Source organism: Schistocerca gregaria, chromosome 4 (genome assembly GCF_023897955.1).
Source record: "Schistocerca gregaria isolate iqSchGreg1 chromosome 4, iqSchGreg1.2, whole genome shotgun sequence".
In the NCBI taxonomy this organism is placed as follows: domain Eukaryota; kingdom Metazoa; phylum Arthropoda; class Insecta; order Orthoptera; family Acrididae; genus Schistocerca; species Schistocerca gregaria.
Window position 1 is genome coordinate 89,081,677 of NC_064923.1, and position 19,189 is coordinate 89,100,865.

The 19,189-nt window shown below is 44.2% G+C and overlaps 1 protein-coding gene across 5 annotated transcripts in view; it reads left to right on the forward strand.

The window, feature by feature from the left end:
* The first annotated feature begins 2,669 nt into the window (after positions 1 to 2,669).
* LOC126266656 (adipokinetic hormone/corazonin-related peptide receptor variant I-like) overlaps positions 2,670 to 19,189 on the forward strand; it is a 1,027,110-nt gene continuing 1,010,590 nt past the window's right edge. For 2 of the 5 annotated variants that reach the window (XM_049971059.1, XM_049971062.1), the window contains exon 1: positions 2,726 to 2,891. The gene's annotated coding sequence lies outside the window, so the exon portion shown is untranslated. Of the gene's footprint in view, positions 3,055 to 19,189 lie in introns of all 5 variants that reach the window. The other 3 variants (XM_049971065.1, XM_049971057.1, XM_049971056.1) reach the window with 3 other exon arrangements.

Below are 19,189 nucleotides of genomic sequence, written 5' to 3' on the forward strand. Positions count from 1 at the left end.
TTTGCCACGCAAAAAATCGTATCTGAATATCAATGGTCTGCATCGTGGCCATAACTAGTTCTGTAGCGAGTGTAAAAGCTTGCTTGTGTCAGCGTCCTCTCGCTTAATGCAACTTGGGCTGCCTACTACAGACGGGACGAGGCAGCTAACGTAGACGTGCACGCAGACCCTCTGTCCAACATCGTGGGACACACGGCACGAGCTAGCTAACGTGATTTTGCTATCTCCATCAGAGTTGTCGGCTTTATTTGCCTCGCATACTATATAGTTTGTTCATAAAAACGCACGTGCGCAAAATTCCTTCGTCAGCTCTGCTAAAACGCACACTTCCTCCATTGTCCAGGCGCTAGTCGTGTTCTATCGGCGGTACACGCAAATAAAACCTTCAATGTCTGTGAACATACAGTAACACACAAACAGAAAGATGTATATCCGAGTCAATGAGGACATCGCTTTAAAATTGTTCACCATATCGAAGAAACTCACTACAGATAGGAGACGCACTTACATTACATTAAAAATTAAAGAAATTATTTCTATTAATTTCGTAAGAATGTCCCATTACCTTTCGTAAAACATGAAAGTGATGTAGTATTAGATACAATGTGATTTGAAACCTATCCCGAGCCCATCTCCGCACCGTAACATGGTGCCCTTACACACTAAGCCAGGTTGTAGCTTTCCTGAAACAGACTTTGCATTTTATCCTATAGTTATCTATAGCCTTCAATAACCGATGTTATTTACATTTAGTTATAACAAATTCTAACAAGGAGATATATTTTTCAAGAAAATCTTCAATGGTACGTTGCCTTGAAATGGCTTATTCTGACAACATGCTAGTTAGCCTATAAGGCGAAAGTAACTAAACACGAAAATTCCTTAACCACCAATATTACGTTCCCTGCAGTTTTATTACAATAAATCGTACTATTAACAATTCGATCCCGAGACATTAAATGTGTTGGTGCTTAGAACATACTCATGGGGTATAAGGTATAACACACACTGAAGCTCCAAAGAAATTGGTATACGCATGCGGTTTCAAATACAGAGATATTTAAACAAGCAGAATACGGCGATGCGGTCGGCAACGCCTGTAAAAGACAAAAAGTGTCCTGTGCAGTTATTAGATCAATTACTGCTGCTGCAATCGCACGAGCGATGGGACACAGCATCTCCGAGGTAGCTATGAAGTAGGGATTTTCCCTTATGACCATTTCACGAGTCTACCGTGAATATCAGGAAACCAGCAAAACATCAAATCTCAGACTTCGCTGCGGCCGGAAAAAGTTCCTGCAAGAATTGGACCAACGGTGACTGAAGAGAATCGTTCAGATTGACAAAAGTGCAACCCTTCCACATATTTCTCAAGAGTCCAGTGCTCAACCATCAGCAAGTGTAATCGTTCAAATGGCTCTGAGGACTATGGGACTTAACATCTGTGGTCATCAGTCCCCTAGAACTTAGAGCTACTTAAACCTAATTAACCTATGGATATCACACACATCCATGCCCAAGGCAGGATTCGAACTTGCGACCGTAGTGGTCGCGCGGTTTCAGACTGATGCGCCTAGAATCGCTCGGCCACACCGGCCGGCAGTGTCATCGTGTCAATCATTCAAAGAAAAGTCATCGATATGGGCTTTCGGAGCAGAAGATCCACTTGTGTAACCTTGATGACTATACGACGCAAACGTTTACGCCAGCACCGACATTGGACTGTTGATAAGTAGAAACATGTTGCCCCGTCGGACGAGTCTCGTTCCAAATGAATCCATGGACCCTGCATGTCAACAGAGGACTGTTCAAGATGGAGTCTCTGTAATGGTGTGGGGCGTGAGCAGTTGGAGTGATATGAGACCCCTGAGAAGTCTAGATAAGACTGAGAGGTTCAATCAATGTCCAGTGTGCATTCCTACGGAATTGGGCAATTCCAGCAGGGCAATGCAACATCCCACACATGCACAATTACTCCAGAGTGGTTTCAGGAACATTCTCATAACCACCTCCGCTGGCCACCAAACTCCACAGACGTAAACATTATTGAGCATATCTGGGATGCCTTGCAACGTGTTCAGAAGATATCTCCACCCCCTCGTACTCTTATGGATTTATGGACAGCCCTGCAGGATTCATGGTGTCAGTTCCTTCCTGCATTACTTCAGTCGAGTCCATGCCACGTCGTGTTGCGGTACTTCTGCGTGCTCGGGGGGCCATTAACGATGTTAGGGCTCTTCAGTGTAGAACCCACCAAATATGAGTTTCCACTGAAAAGGGACAAGTCCAGTATGGCGCCTTGCTTTCTGCGGGCCTGAAGCTTACTGCTTGTGACGTAGAGAGTGTTGGTCCTAATTTGCATAACACGTGGCCGAAATAACGCACAACTTTTCATGTTTGACGTGACGAAATAGCTCCTTTGTGACGTCACAAAACTCGTAGAGCGCCACGTCAACGTTAGCGAAGTCGCCCCGCGCGCCGACGGACGACGGTGCTGCCACATTACGGGGGGACAGTAGACGGCCTACGGTGCTGCGACGATACCGTAGAGCTGTGTGCGGCCTACGGTGCTGCGACGGTACGGAGGAGCGGTGGGCGGCCTACGGCGCTACGACGGTACGGAAGAGCGGTGGGAGGCCTACGCTGCTGCGACGGCAGGGGCATGGCGCAGCGCATGCCCGGCCGCGGTGGCGCCAGCAGGAGCGCCAGAGGGAGCGCCAGCGCGAGCGCCAGTCGTGGTCCAGCCGCGGCGCCGGCCACTAGCACAGCCTCGCCCACGGCCACTGGCGCAGTCCCGGCTGGTGCTTCGCGTCCTCTGCTCCTCCTCCGCGCCACCAGCTGTCCAGCAGCTGCCGCGCGCCGCCAGCGCTGCGCGACACGCCAGCAACACGGTAAATACAGCCTACGTCTGTCTCGCGTGACTGTTGCTACCTGAGGACGAAGAGTGATCTATTGTTCGAAACACTTCAGACAACGCTTTCTCCGACAAAAGCACTCAAAATGTATAGGGGATCTGCTTACAACTGAAGCAGCTCGAAATACGCTGTGTTGTTTGTAAGTAGTTATTTTTTCTGTACCGATTCACAGCCACCGTAAATTCTTTAAGGGAACTCCTTTTCCTTCTAAGTTAACTTATTTCACCGCCTGCAACATTATGAAGGTACATCACAATAGAAATTGTTATGCTTACAGCAAGTGAATATTCACACTGCTGTGAGCAAAAGGAACAGACCCCTTACAAGAAATTCGCAAAGGCTTAAGAGCTAGTGGCAGGACTGCCAGAGTAATGAAGTGAGTATCTAAGTAATTATTTAAATGGAAAACTAATATAACACGTTTTTAAAACGTACCAAACAGTATAAAATTTCTCATAGTCCTGTACAGATTCCTAACTCCATTCAGATAATTCTGAAAAAAAATATTGTAATTTTTTAGTAGCTATGGTAATGCTTGCAGAATTTATAACGAGAAGAGTGGGGCGCATGCAATATGTAATTGATGCTTGGATAGTTCACTTCTTTACTATTATCTATAGCATGCGCTCCATGTTTTTAATTCTGCAAACTTTCTCATAGCTATTAAAAATTCACACGTACATATTTTCGGGAATATCAGTATGGAGTTAGGAATAATTATTTTACATTTTCTAGTCGGCTTTAAAAACGCGTTATTTGAAAAGTACGTCATTTAATAATTATTTCCCGCATTGTAGAGGTGTGTAAATTTTTTCAAAGATTTCGATGAGATTGCAACACTGATGTGGTAAATTTCAGAATTTTTTCTTCACTTGTTCTAACAAACACAGTGCTGCTTCCCACGATTCTCCCGAAAAGTCCCCGAAGGTAAAAATTACAGGAGATCGAGCTCACAGCTCTTACCACGAAATATTTGAAGTTAGAACAGCAAAAGGTGGAAACAGCATTGGTACACAGAACACCTTCCCCCACACACCAGACACTTAAGAAACTTAATATTGCAATGTCAAGGCGTTTGGAAGTCTAGATCGTCGGGAAGTTATTTTAAAATCAATTGCAAACTCCGTACCGAACAAACAAGGGACCAAACACAATTCTATTAAAATGGAAACAGTGCAACTCTTTTTACGGGTTGTCAGACCATACCAGCGTACATAAGACATAACAGTATGTTACCTTAAGTATTGTCGCTTGAAGCCCAAGGGATAGAAATTCAGCTGCCAAATAATGAAATGAAATATTTTTTTCGTAATGAAAGAACAGTAATCATAGAAAACTGACTTCCTTTAAACCATTTATTTGTGGGACCTCGAACCAAAATGTCTACTTTCGCTACCGCAGATATGTAAACAACTAAAGCTTCTCCCAGTTGACAATACTACTATTCGGCAGCAAACGAAAGGGTGAGTGGGTGAGAGAGAGAGGCGGCATCATCGCTTGGAACTGTTGGTGCTTCGGTCGATGGAGATGATCTTGCATTTTTTCATACGCCACATTATCTTCAATAAATTCTAATATTTTGTTCCACTGCAGCCTAATATAGGGCACTATCGGTTTATTGGTCTCTGTTCCTTTTATATTAGTAAATCTAATTTGTTTATTTCAGGTTGATGCCTGACCCATAAACACATCGTTAAAGGAAAATTAGACCAACATATCCCAATATTATGCAGCCAATATTTTGGCAAAATAAACCGTTACTCAATATGTAAAACGTGTAGAGTGAAATAATTTATAAGAAAGAAAAATTTGAAGATGATCATTTATAACTGCGTTAACTGACATCGGGTTTGCGAAGTCGTCGCCCTGGGCAAAATGTCGAAGTGACAATGTGGACGACAAAGCGGCCTATGGGAGGGGAAGGCCGAGGAAAGTGGCCTTGTGTGGGTGGGCAGATGACGGGGGGTGGGGGGAGGGGGGAGGGGGGAAGGACAGCGGCGCCAGCTCTCTTCTCTCGTATCTGCTACGGCCGCCACCTTCCCGTCCGTTCAACACACAGATTCACTTACATCCAATGTCCCCAATCATTTATTCTACACTTTCCATCTTCATGGAAATTTTGTTCCTTTAGTGCTATTACAAGTTATTCCCTGACGTTTTAACGCATCTTCTATCATTATTTCATGTAGGTAATGTTTCCACATATTCCTATCGTAGATTCTGGGACACCCTTCTCATTTTTTATCCGCCTACTTCCAGCATCTTTCTGCGTCAACAACTTCTGTTCTTTTGCGGTTTCTCCCATGGTCCTAAAACTTTGAAAGCTGCAGCACCTGTCAGTAATTTCACTTTGTCGACAAGACAGTTAAGTCGGGTAAAAGCACTTGGTACGTTCTTCTGGCAAATAACTCTCTGCGGTGGATTCTGCTCTCAACAATACGAATGGTCGACCATCACGTTCCTAAGGATGCGTGCCAACAAATGTTCCTCCGTTTGCTTCATTAGTAAGCGCCACACACTTAGGAGATGCCTAAATTGCACTACATTTATCGTATCCTAAACAGTAAGATAAAAATTATTTAAATAATGCCATCGTCAATTGCAATATGTTGTTTTTCATATGACTCGAAGAATGGAAATTTTGACAAAAATATACACGCTACACTTAATTTACCAAACAACTGGAAGTGGTAAAAATTAGCAGTCTCGTTTCCTAATTTGGTAGCAATGTGTGCATAAATGGTACCATCTTTACAAACTACATATCCGATCTTGTAGCTATGTACCGGTCTGAGTTTAAGAACATTATCTGTATTTCTTTTCTTACGTCCTCATTTCTAGGCATTTGCAATACAACATTTTCACACTTTTCTCCATCTCTGCACGCTTTGTATGAATCTAAAATTTACGTTTCACACGTCTAATCATTTCTTCCATTCGGCCTACCTCGCACAACTCGCAGTACCATCCCTGTTTTGCGAAGGGCTTTTTTTCTGGAGGTTTCCCCGCAGTCTCTCTCTCTCTCTCTCTCTCTCTTTTCTAGTAGTCAGAGCACAGGCTTTTCAACTAGGACTTCACGTTTTGCTTTTAGGTTTCTTCAGTTCTCTCGGATTTGAGTATGTTTCTTGGGTAGACCGCTTCATCTCACTTTTTGCTTGCAGTAGCGTCCACTACATTCACAACATGGCGCAATGCGTTACTTTCAGCAATGTCGAAGTCGAGTTTTCTTATGTTCGACGTGCTTAAACCGAGCTTTGTATTTTCAAATGTAAGAATATGCTCTTCCAATACGCTCATCTTCGTTTGGCTAAACTTCACTGGGGACATATATTTTTATACCACCAATTGCAGTTTTGTTTTTATTTTCAGCATGTGTCTTAATTGTTAGCTTAGGCACATTGTATAGTCTGTGTATGCTATTCCATTTAATCCATGATACCCATTTTGATGCAGTTCATATGGTCTCCCCTTTCCATAACAGCTTTCTGTTGCCATGCTGTAATACAAATTATGTAATAAGTAACTTACTACAAAGAACGCATCAAAAATTCACATCACTTTCAGACATTTCGTTGGACTAATAATGATAAACGTATTTTTAATGTTCACTATCCCAGAAATTTTCTTAAATTGAAGCGGTAGAATATAGGAAACTTACAGCGGTTCACTAAAATAGAAGTTTCCACTTACCTTATAACAGCATTTCTCTTCGCCACGTCCACGAAAATTAGGATGAAAATTACAGCAAAATCAACATTGTCTTCAGATGACGTGTTCCTCAACACGTGGAGCTCATAGCTGACGAAAATGGCTCCCAGAATCACGTAGGTACGCTGGCTTCACTAAATGTCGGATATAAAAGAGCTACGAATTTTATTGCAGCTGCGCAGATTAGGTGCCGTGACAATATAGGCAACTGCGCTCTACTTTACGTAATGTAAATGGAAGAGGCGTGCTATTACCGATCAAATCTAATCTTCAGTGTGCTTTGTCGCTGCGTGGAATGACTCTACTCAAAGTTTGTCACTCTTTTATAGCAAAATTGCGGGCAGTACTTCAAATACGATTCCAGTATATCATATAGCACAAATGTAATGTCGACGCAATGTCGATTCGTTATTTTGAATGCATAATTAGGGACGCAGATCACGGTTACGAGCCAAAACCTACATGCATGTTATGCAAATGAAGGTTTTCGCGGTGTGACTTTCGTCGAAAGAGTTGGCTGGAGAGCACATACGTTCCGAATCGTCACGCACTCGTTGCGTATTGCAGCTGCGAGAAACTCGAGAATATTTTACTGCTTGTTTGCGCCTGTCATTCACACGATGATCGGTTTCAGTTACAGGGCCATCCCCAACGCCTTTAATCATGGCGAAGCGACTCGTTACAGCAGGACATGCTTTTACATGACCAATAACATAGAACGTTCGTCAAAGATTGAAATTGCTCAGCATCTGAATGAGGTGCGCAAACACGACTAGTAAATACCATGTTCCAACATGTTCACTCTCTGTTAATAAATGCAAAGAACGCCGCCGACAGCTGCAGCACGGACGCTTATCGCAGCTTGTGTACGGCAGTGCGACACATATGCTCTTACCTCGCGACTAGTGTGCTTCAAAAACTTTGGAATATTTCACCTTGGCTGGTACAATTCTGACAATTAACGTTGCTGAAAACACGACTAATGCAGTATTCGAACATAAGTTTCGTTTCTCCTACTTATCTACGTTAACTTGCGCGTTCCTGCAGTCAGAGCAATCTAGCATTTATAACACCAACTACACTCCTGGAAATTGAAATAAGAACACCGTGAATTCATTGTCCCAGGAAGGGGAAACTTTATTGACATATTCCTGGGGTCAGATACATCACATGATCACACTGACAGAACCACAGGCACATAGACACAGGCAACAGAGAATGCACAATGTCGGCACTAGTACAGTGTATATCCACCTTTCGCAGCAATGCAGGCTGCTATTCTCCCATGGAGACGATCGTAGAGATGCTGGATGTAGTCCTGTGGAACGGCTTGCCATGCCACTTCCACCTGGCGCCTCAGTTGGACCAGCGTTTGTGCTGGACGTGCAGACCGCGTAAGACGACGCTTCATCCAGTCCCAAACATGCTCAATGGGGGACAGATTCGGAGATCTTGCTGGCCAGGGTAGTTGACTTACACCTTCTAGAGCACGTTGGGTGGCACGGGATACATGCGGACGTGCATTGTCCTGTTGGAACAGCAAGTTCCCTTGCCGGTCTAGGAATGGTAGAACGATGGCTTCGATGACGGTTTGGATGTACCGTGCACTATTCAGTGTCCCCTCGACGATCACCAGAGGTGTACGGCCAGTGTAGGAGATCGCTCCCCACACCATGATGCCGGGTGTTGGCCCTGTGTGCCTCGGTCGTATGCAGTCCTGATGGTGGCGCTCACCTGCCCGGCGCCAAACACGCATACGACCATCATTGGCACCAAGGCAGAAGCGACTCTCATCGCTGAAGACGACACGTCTCCATTCGTCCCTCCATTCACGCCTGTCGCGACACCACTGGAGGCGGGCTGCACGATGTTGGGGCGTGAGCGGAAGACGGCCTAACGGTGTGCGGGACCGTAGCCCAGCTTCATGGAGACGGTTGCGAATGGTCTTCGCCGATACCCCAGGAGCAACAGTGTCCCTAATTTGCTGGGAAGTGGCGGTGCGTCCCCTACGGCACTGCGTAGGATCCTAAGGTCTTGGCGTGCATCCGTGCGTCGCTGCGGTCCGGTCGGAGGTCGACGGGCACGTGCACCTTCCGCCGACCACTGGCGACAACATCGATGTACTGTGGAGACCTCACGCCCCACGTGTTGAGCAATTCGGCGGTACGTCCACCCGGCCTCCCGCATGCCCACTATACGCCCTCGCTCAAAGTCCGTCAACTGCATGTACGGTTCACGTCCACGCTGTCGCGGCATGCTACCAGTGTTAAAGACTGCGATGGAGCTCCGTATGCCACGGCAAACTGGTTGACACTGACGGCGGCGGTGGACAAATGCTGCGCAGCTAGCGCCATTCGACGGCCAACACCGCGGTTCCTGGTGTGTCCGCTGTACCGTGCGTGTGATCATTGCTTGTACAGCCCTCTCGCAGTGTCCGGAGCAAGTATGGTGGGTCTGACACACCGGTGTCAATGTGTTCTTTTTTCCATTTCCAGGAGTGTATAAATTCTAAGTCATCCTGTATTCTCCTGCAGCCAATCAACGACGGTCAGGTCGCAGAGAACATGGACGGCCTCACCAAACATTCCTGTGGCACTCCGAAAGGTAAAATTGTCTCTGATAAACGCTCGCCATTGCGGGCAATGTATGGGAAATGGATTGGTTGGTCCACTCTCTCCCTTCATTTTTTCCATCTTTTATTTTAAATGTCCCCATTGATATTTTTATGTGGAAACATTGTCTCATTGTTTCAGCACCTTTGCAACCGAGCAATTAGATTCTCACTGTCTGTCTATTCATAATACAATATTCAGTGCAGTAAAACAGCCTGGCCATCCTACTCCACGCACGAGGCAAGTTGGCCTAGCAGTGGGGGCAAGTTGGTCCATATTATCAAATCGTTTACTTGTGACACTATTTATTACCTGAAAGTATATCGACTTTAATATCCACAGTATATTTTAATATAAATTATTAAATATATGTGAAAAAAGTTACAAATTAGGTTATCATTTTATCTCAAGTATGCAAATAAATTTAGCGGTCATTCCTCTGAATGCCCGATTGGATTTTCTCAGTACAAACATTTACTAAAGTTGTTTCACTTTATTTTTAACACAACAGATGTGCCCACCGCCAACTTGTGCATTGAATCCGTTCATCACCTGGACTGCTGTGAGAAATCTAAGACACAGGGTATCCTCAAACTCAACTTCACGTTGAAGAATCGACTTCCTGTCTGTGCTTTGAGGGGTTTTATAACGTGAATTAGCTTGACGCTGCTACCTTTTCTTTTTTCTTCGCTCACCAATATTTCTCTTTTCCGTCGTTATACTGCTCGGAATCCCATAGTTGATTCAGAATCATTGCCTGGTTCAGCCATCATTTTAAAGTTTCGAATCATCCTAAAAACAAACAGCAGAACAACAGCAAGTAAAAACGCACCTACATTCAGGGGTTTAGCGTCCCATTAGGAACTGGGTCATTAGAGGGCTACGTGCGAAGATATAAGTGGATTTGATACTTAAAAATACATGTACTTCAATGTCCCACTAGCAATAATTTCAAATTTAGATTACAATCATTTAACTTGAATAACTGAATACAAGTTATGGGTTTTGGAAGAAAAAAGAGAAAGCAACAAGCATCACATGGACGTTACGTCTTTAAAAACAATCCAGAACACAACTTCCTTATGTAAAGTTACCTTGTACTTATTACTTAGTAAGCTTGCAATATTGGAATTATTTTAGCTCGTTTACGAAAACTTTCATGTATCACCGTATACGCTATCAAGGAAATCCTTAATTTAACGACTTCAGTCGTCGTGATTACCCGTTTAGTAAGAGCATTGTCTTGGAACACAAGACTAAAGTCATAAGCAAGCAAAAATTACTTTCATTTTGAAAAGAACCATAAAATACGTGCCCTTTCTCGGTCGATGATGTAAATGCACCGGTGCATTTGTAGAAAGACGACGAAATTGTTCGCGGCAACCTTCATCTACATCTACATGATTACTCTGCACTTCACATTTAAGTGCTTGGCAGAGGGTTCATCGAACCACAATCATACTACCTACTATTCCACTCCAGATCAGCGCGCAGGAAAAACGAACACCTAAACCTTTCTGTTCGAGCTCTGATTTCTCTTATTTTATTTTGATGATCGTTCCTACCTATGTAGGTTGGGCTCAACAAAATACACTCCTGGAAATTGAAATAAGAACACCGTGAATTCATTGTCCCAGGAAGGGGAAACTTTATTGACACATTCCTGGGGTCAGATACATCACATGATCACACTGACAGAACCACAGGCACATAGACACAGGCAACAGAGCATGCACAATGTCGGCACTAGTACAGTGTATATCCACCTTTCGCAGCAATGCAGGCTGCTATTCTCCCATGGAGACGATCGTAGAGATGCTGGATGTAGTCCTGTGGAACGGCTTGCCATGCCATTTCCACCTGGCGCCTCAGTTGGACCAGCGTTCGTGCTGGACGTGCAGACCGCGTGAGACGACGCTTCATCCAGTCCCAAACATGCTCAATGGGGGACAGATCCGGAGATCTTGCTGGCCAGGGTAGTTGACTTACACCTTCTAGAGCACGTTGGGTGGCACGGGATACATGCGGACGTGCATTGTCCTGTTGGAAGAGCAAGTTCCCTTGCCGGTCTAGGAATGGTAGAACGATGGGTTCGATGACGGTTTGGATGTACCGTGCACTATTCAGTGTCCCCTCGACGATCACCAGAGATGTACGGCCAGTGTAGGAGATCGCTCCCCACACCACGATGCCGGGTGTTGGCCCTGTGTGCCTCGGTCGTATGCATTCCTGATTGTGGCGCTCACCTGCACGGCGCCAAACACGCATACGACCATCATTGGCACCAAGGCAGAAACGACTCTCATCGCTGAAGACGACACGTCTCCATTCGTCCCTCCATTCACGCCTGTCGCGACACCACTGGAGGCGCGCTGCACGATGTTGGGGCGTGAGCGGAAGACGGCCTGACGGTGTGCGGGACCGTAGCCCAGCTTCATGGAGACGGTTGCGAATGGTCCTCGCCGATACCCCAGGAGCAACAGTGTCCCTAATTTGCTGGGAAGTGGCGGTGCGGTCCCCTACGGCACTGCGTAGGATCCTACGGTCTTGGCGTGCATCCGTGCGTCGCTGCGGTCCGGTCCCAGGTCGACGGGCACGTGCACCTTCCGCCGACCACGGGCGACAACATCGATGTACTGTGGAGACCTCACGCCCCACGTGTTGAGCAATTCGGCGGTACGTCCACCCGGCCTCCCGCATGCCCACTATACGCCCTCGCTCAAAGTCCGTCAACTGCACATACGGTTCACGTCCACGCTGTCGCGGCATGCTACCAGTGTTAAAAACTGCGATGGAGCTCCGTATGCCACGGCAAACTGGCTGACACTGACGGCGGCAGTGCACAAATGCTGCGCAGCTAGCGCCATTCGACGGCCAACACCGCGGTTCCTGGTGTGTCCGCTGTGCCGTGCGTGTGATCATTGCTTGTACAGCCCTCTCGCAGTGTCCGGAGCAAGTATGGTGGGTCTGACACACCGGTGTCAATGTGTTCTTTTTTCCATTTCCAGGAGTGTATTTTCGCATTCGGAAGAGAAAGTTGGTGACTGAAATTTTGTATATAGATCTCGCCTCGACGAAAAACGTCTTTGCTTTAATGACTTCCATCCCAATTCGCTTATCATATCTGCCACACTCTCTCCCCTATTACGTGATAATATAAAACGAGCTGCCCTTTTTCTGCACCCTTTCGATGTCCTCCGTCAATCCCACCTGGTAAGGATCCCACACCGCGCAGCAATATTCTAACAGAGGACGAACGAGTGTAGTGTAAGCTGTATCTTTAGTGGACTTGTTGCATCTTCTAAGTGTCTTGCCAATGAAACGCAACCTTTGGCTCGCTTTCCCCACAATATTATCTATGTGGTCTTTGCAACTGAAGTTGTTCGTAATTTTAATACCCAGGTACTTAGTTGAATTGACAGCCTTGAGAATTGTATTATTTATCGAGTAATCGAATTCCAACGGATTTCTGTTGGAACTCAGGTGGATCACCTCTCACTTTCCGTTATTTATCGTCAACTGCCACACCATACAGCAATCTTTTCTAAATCGCTTTGCAACTGATACTGGTCTTCGGATGACCTTACTAGTCGGTAAATTCAGCATCATCTGCGAACAACCTAAGAGAACAGCTCAGATTGTCACCCAGGTCATTTATACAGATCAGGAACAGCAGAGGTCCCAGGACGCTTCCCTGGGGAACACCTGATATCACTTCAGTTTTACTCGATGATTTGCCGTCTCACTACGAACTGCGACCTTCCTGACAGGAAATCACGAATTCAGTCGCACAACTGAGACGATACCCCATCGGCCCGCAGCTTGATTAGAAGTCGCTTGTGAGGAACGGTGTCAAAAGCTTTCAGGAAATCAACAAATACGGAATCAACCTGAGATCCCCTGTCGATAGCGGCTATAACTTTGTTCGAGTAAAGAGCTAGCTGCGTTGCACAAGAACGATGTCTTCTGAAACCATGCTTATTACGTATACATAGATCTTTCCCTTCGAGGTGATTCATAATGTTTGAATACAATATATGCTCTAAAACTCTACTGCAAACCGACGTCAATGATATAGGTCTGTAGTTCGATGGATTTACTCCTACTACCCTTCTTAAACATTGGTGCGACCTGCGCAATTTTCCAATCTGTAGGTACAGATCTATCGGTGAGCGAGCGGTTGTATATGAGTGCTAAGTAGGGAGCTATTGTATCAGCGTAATCTGAAAGGAACCTAATCTGTATACAATCTGGACCTGAAGACTTGCCCATATCAAGATATTTGAGTTGCTTCGCAACCCCTAAGGTATCTACTTCTAAGAAACTCGTGCTAGCAGCTGTTCGTGATTCAAATTCTGGAATATTCCATTCGTCTTTCCTAGTGAAGGAATTTTGGAAAACTGCATTCAATAGCTCCGCTTTAGCGGCACAGTCGTCGTTAACAATACCATCGGCACTGCGCAGCGATGGTATTGACTCCGTCTGGCCGCTTGTGTACTTTACATACGACCAGAATTTCTTCGGATTTGCGTGTTGCGAGTTGCGTGTTTTAACGGTGGTTTAACGAAATAAAACCAACTGGCCATCGTGATCCTATGGCCAGTGTGCCTCGATCCGCTCTACTGCATCTCGTATCGTCTTAATTTGGATTTCGCATAGGATGTAACGGCTTTGGCAGCGTGCAGTGTTCTCGGAGTTAACGATAATTATTGTACATTGAAGGAAACTAAGACCTTGTGTCGCCGCACTGACGAGTGACCACACGTTTGGAAGTGTACCAGGGCAGGGCAGTCACCCCCCGCAGCAAACTCGTATTGGCAGCCGCCACCAGTCGCTCCTGATGATTGATCTGCAGAAGAATAAAGTGAGCGTGTGGCGCTAGCCGCCAGCACTGCGGTGTCGCCATCCACTGTGCGCCCAAGGCAGCCAAAAGTCGTATTGTTCCAACCTACCTACCTACCTACCTACCTACCTACCTACCTATCTACTTACCAACTTGCTTGCTTCTAGCGTTGTCGGAAATGTAGTCCGATTAAAATTACTGGGCAGTTGACGCCTGTCACCTGTCACTACAGTGTTGCCGCATCGGGTGCCCGCTACCGCTCGGTTACTGGCGAGTCACAAACACGGAGGGTCAATTCACAAATGCTGTTAATGTGTAATGGGGAGCAAGGTTGGAAGCGGCAGCCGCGAGGTACGACTGGAAGGCGAGACACTCTATCGACAACTGATTTTTAAGTGACAGATGACTGAACTGTGGCAGACGACGCCCTTCGTAGCCCTGAATTCAGATTCCTCTCCTAACCTGACCATAATCTCGTGATGTGAAATGCATCTAAGAGAACGGCGGTCGACAATCTGCGGCAGAAATACGACGGTGCGTCAAATTAAAACCTTAAATATTTCTTTAAATATTATTTATTATCTAGAAGTGGTACAAAGCTGTATAACTTTTCAACTTAATCTCCACCACGGTCAATTCAAGTCCTCCAGCACCTACAAAGTGCATAAATTGCTTTAAAAAAAATTCTTTTGATAGTCCGTGTCCCCAGTAAAGATTCTTGCAAGGAAGCCATCACCTTCTAGTTCAAAGCGCAGAAGTTCTTCACAAGCATCAACACGTCGTTCTCCCATTTCAGGAGTCAGCTGCCGTGGCTGCCATCTTGTAGACACTTCGTGAAACTGGAGCACATAGCACATCCTGCACAGTGTGGTGTGCTGACCCATGACTAATCTGTAAACATGTTGCAATGTCATTCAGTGTCACTCCGCGGTTTTTCTTCACTATGGCTTGAACTGCTGCAATGTTCTGTGGAGTCACAACTCGTTGTCCTTACCTGCACGAAGAGCATCTTCCACTGAAGTCACACAATTTGCGAACTTCCTACTCCATTCGTAGACTTGCTGCTGTGACAAACATGCATTACCATACTGAACCTTCATTCGTAGATGAATTTCAATGGGTTTCACACCTTGACTACGCAAAAACCGAATAACAGAACACTGTTCTTCCTTGGTGTTAAGTCGCAACTGGGGCGGCCATCAATTATACTGATACTGCGACGGTATGTGTGCATCTGCTTTATGTTGCCACGTACATGCCATTCTGCACGTTGTTTGTAGCACGCTTACCAACTTACAGGACAACGGCGCGAAATTTCGATTTTTTATTACAAATGCAAGGTTTTCATTTGACTCACCCTCGTAAAATCGCGATGCTTTGTTCACAGCGATTAAAGCTAATCTCCACGGGCAAACTCAAGATATAAGAATACCAGTTGCAGCACTAAAAGGAAACACTTTAAATACTCGTTGTCACAGGTTACCAGAAACTAGTTGACTCGTGCAAATAATTCAATTCGCATTCTATCCTGATCAGTCACCGAAAGGTAATATAGTACTGAAGAAATAAGTAAATACAAGTGTTTATTATTGAAATACATTATACTTAGAATATTGTTCTGACTGCAAGAAGTAATCATACGTACAATACAGTTAATTGTAAAAACATATAAAAATCAGTTATTGTCTTCCTAAGATTAATAATATTTTTTAATAAATGAAAAGCACCAGTTTTCTTTTGTTCCATCCGAAATACAAACAGAATATAATACCGAATTTGCACAGATTAAACAATCTGTGACAGAAACGAGTAAGAAGAAACTGATCAAAGTTAAAATTAATGTGGCAAAAGTGAGTGATATAGTAAATGATGGGCCGGCCCCGGTGGCCGTGCGGTTCTAGGCGCTCAGTCCGGAACCGCGCGACCGCTACGGTTGCAGGTTCGAATCCTGCCACGGGCATGGATGTGTGTGATGTCCTTAGGTTGGTTAAGTTTAAGTAGTTCTAAGTTCTAGGTGACTGATGACTACAGATATTAAGTCCCATGGTGCTCAGAGCCATTTGAACCCTTTAGTAAATGATGATTGCTGAAAATAATTTTGTAATTAAAAGTGCTTATTAAAAATTTGTGGGTTTTCAAAAACCTAAAGTGAATAATTTAATTTAAATTAAAAGTAGTACAAACGGGCATTAAAACAATTTGCCGTCAACTTCAAAAGTAAATTTACTCAAAACTTTAGCTTATACAGTTCTGCATCTTAAATTATCATAGTGCAGCCTGTTGAAAAATGTAAAAAGATGAGTCATTGTCTTATAATTATGTCAGTTTGTGTCCCAGTGCAGTAAAAGTTAGAAACGATCATTGTTGAAAGTTGTATATTCATATTTGCTAAATTCTTGGCCCCTACGTGTGTTAAAGAATATGTTGTTGTTATTGTCTTCAGTCCTGAGACTGGTTTGATGCAGCTCTCCATGCTACTCTATCCTGCGCAAGCTGCTTCATCTCCCAGTACCTACTGCAACCTACATCCTTCTGAATCTGCTTAGTGTACTCATCTCTCGGTCTCCCTCTACGATTTTTACCCTCCACGCTGCCCTCCAATGCTAAATTTGTGATCCCTTGATGCCTCAAAACATGTCCTACCAACCGATCCCTTCTTCTAGTCAAGTTGTGCCACAAACTTCTCTTCTCCCCAATCCTATTCAATACCTCCTCATTAGTTACGTGATCTATCCACCTTATCTTCAGTATTCTTCTGTAGCACCACATTTCGAAAGCTTCTATTCTCTTCTTGTCCAAACTAGTTATAGTCCATGTTTCACTTCCATACATGGCTACACTCCAAACAAATACTTTCAGAAACGACTTCCTGATACATAAATCTATATTCGATGTTAACAAATTTCTCTTCTTCAGAAACGCTTTCCTTGCCATTGCCAGTCTACATTTTATATCCTCTCTACTTCGACCATCATCAGTTATTTTACTTCCTAAATAGCAAAACTCCTTTACTACTTTAAGTGTCTGATTTCCTAATCTAATTCCTTCAGCATCACCCGATTTAATTTGACTACATTCCATTATCCTCGTTTTGCTTTTGTTAATGTTCATCTTATATCCTCCTTTCAAGACACTGTCCATTCCGTTCAACTGCTCTTCCAAGTCCTTTGCCGTCTCTGACAAAATTACAATGTCATCGGCGAACCTCAAAGTTTTTACTTCGTCTCCATGAATTTTAATACCTACTCCAAATTTTTCTTTTGTTTCCTTTACTGCTTGCTCAATATACAGATTGAATAACATCGGGGAGAGGCTACAACCCTGTCTCACTCCTTTCCCAACCACTGCTTCCCTTTCATGCCCCTCGACTCTTATTACTGCCATCTGGTTTCTGTACAAATTATAAATAGCCTTTCGCTCCCTGTATTTCACCCCTGCCACCTTTAGAATTTGAAAAAGAGTATTCCAGTCAACATTGTCAAAAGCTTTCTCTAAGTCTACAAATGCTAGAAACGTAGGTTTGCCTTTTCTTAATCTTTCTTCTATGATAAGTCGTAAGGTCAGTATTGCCTCACGTGTTCCAACATTTCGACGGAATCCAAACTGATCCTCCCCGAGGTCTGCATCTACCAGTTTTTCCATTCGTCTGTAAAGAATTCGCGTTAGTATTTTGCAGCCGTGGCTTATTAAACTGATAGTTCGGTAATTTTCACATCTGTCAGCACCTGCTTTCTTTGGGATTGGAATTATTATATTCTTCTTGAAGTCTGAGGGTATTTCGCCTGTCTCATACATCTTGCTCACCAGCTGGTAGAGTCTTGTCATGACTGGCTCTCCCAAGGCCGTCAGTAGTTCTAATGGAATGTTGTCTACTCCGGGGGCCTTGTTTCGACTCAGGTCTTTCAGTGCTCTGTCAAACTCTTCACGCAGTATCGTATCTCCCATTTCGTCTTCATCTACATCCTATTTCCATAATATTGTCCTCAAGTACATCGCCCTTGTATAAGCCTTCTATATACTCCTTCCACCTTTCTGCCTTCCCTTCTTTGCTTAGAACTGGGCTGCCATCTGAGCTCTTGATATTCATACACGTGGTTCTCTTCTCTCCAAAGGTCTCTTTAATTTTCCTGTAGGCAGTATCTATCTTACCCCTAGTGAGATAAGCTTCTACATCCTTACATTTGTCCTCTAGCCATCCCTGTTTAGCCATTTTGCACTTCCTGTCGATCTCATTTTTGAGACGTTTGTATTCCTTTTTGCCTGCTTCATTTACTGCATTTTTATATTTTCTCCTTTCATCAATTAAATTCAATATTTCTTCTGTTACCCAAGGATTTCTAGCAGCCCTCGTCTTTGTACCTACTTTATCCTCTGCTGCCTTCACTACTACATCCCTCAGAGCTACCCATTCTTCTTCTACTGTATTTCTTTCCCCTATTCCTGTCAATTGTTCCCTTATGCTCTCTCTGAAACTCTGTACAACATCTGGTTCTTTCAGTTTATCCAGGTCCCATCTCCTTAATTTCCCACATTTTTGCAGTTTCTTCAGTTTTAATCTACAGGTCATAACCAATAGATTGTGGTCAGAGTCCACATCTGCCCCTGGAAATGTCTTACAACTTAAAACCTGGTTCCTAAATCTCTGTCTTACCATTATATAATCTATCTGATACCTTTTAGTATCTTCAGGGTTCTTCCACGTATACAACCTTCTTTCATGATTCTTAAACCAAGTGTTAGCTATGATTAAGTTGTGCTCTGTGCAAAATTCTACTAGGAGGCTTCCTCTTTCATTTCTTAGCCCCAATCCATATTCACCTACTATGTTTCCTTCTCTCCCTTTTCCTACACTCGAATTCCAGTCACCCATTACTATTAAATTTTCGTCTCCCTTCACTATCTGAATAAATTCTTTTATTTCATCGTACATTTCTTCAATTTCTTCATCATCTGCAGAGCTAGTTGGCATATAAACTTGTACTACTGTAGTAGGTGTGGGCTTCGTATCTATCTTGGCCACAATAATGCGTTCACTATGCTGTTTGTAGTAGCTTACCCGCATTCCTATTTTCCTATTCATTATTAAACCTACTCCTGCATTACCCCTATTT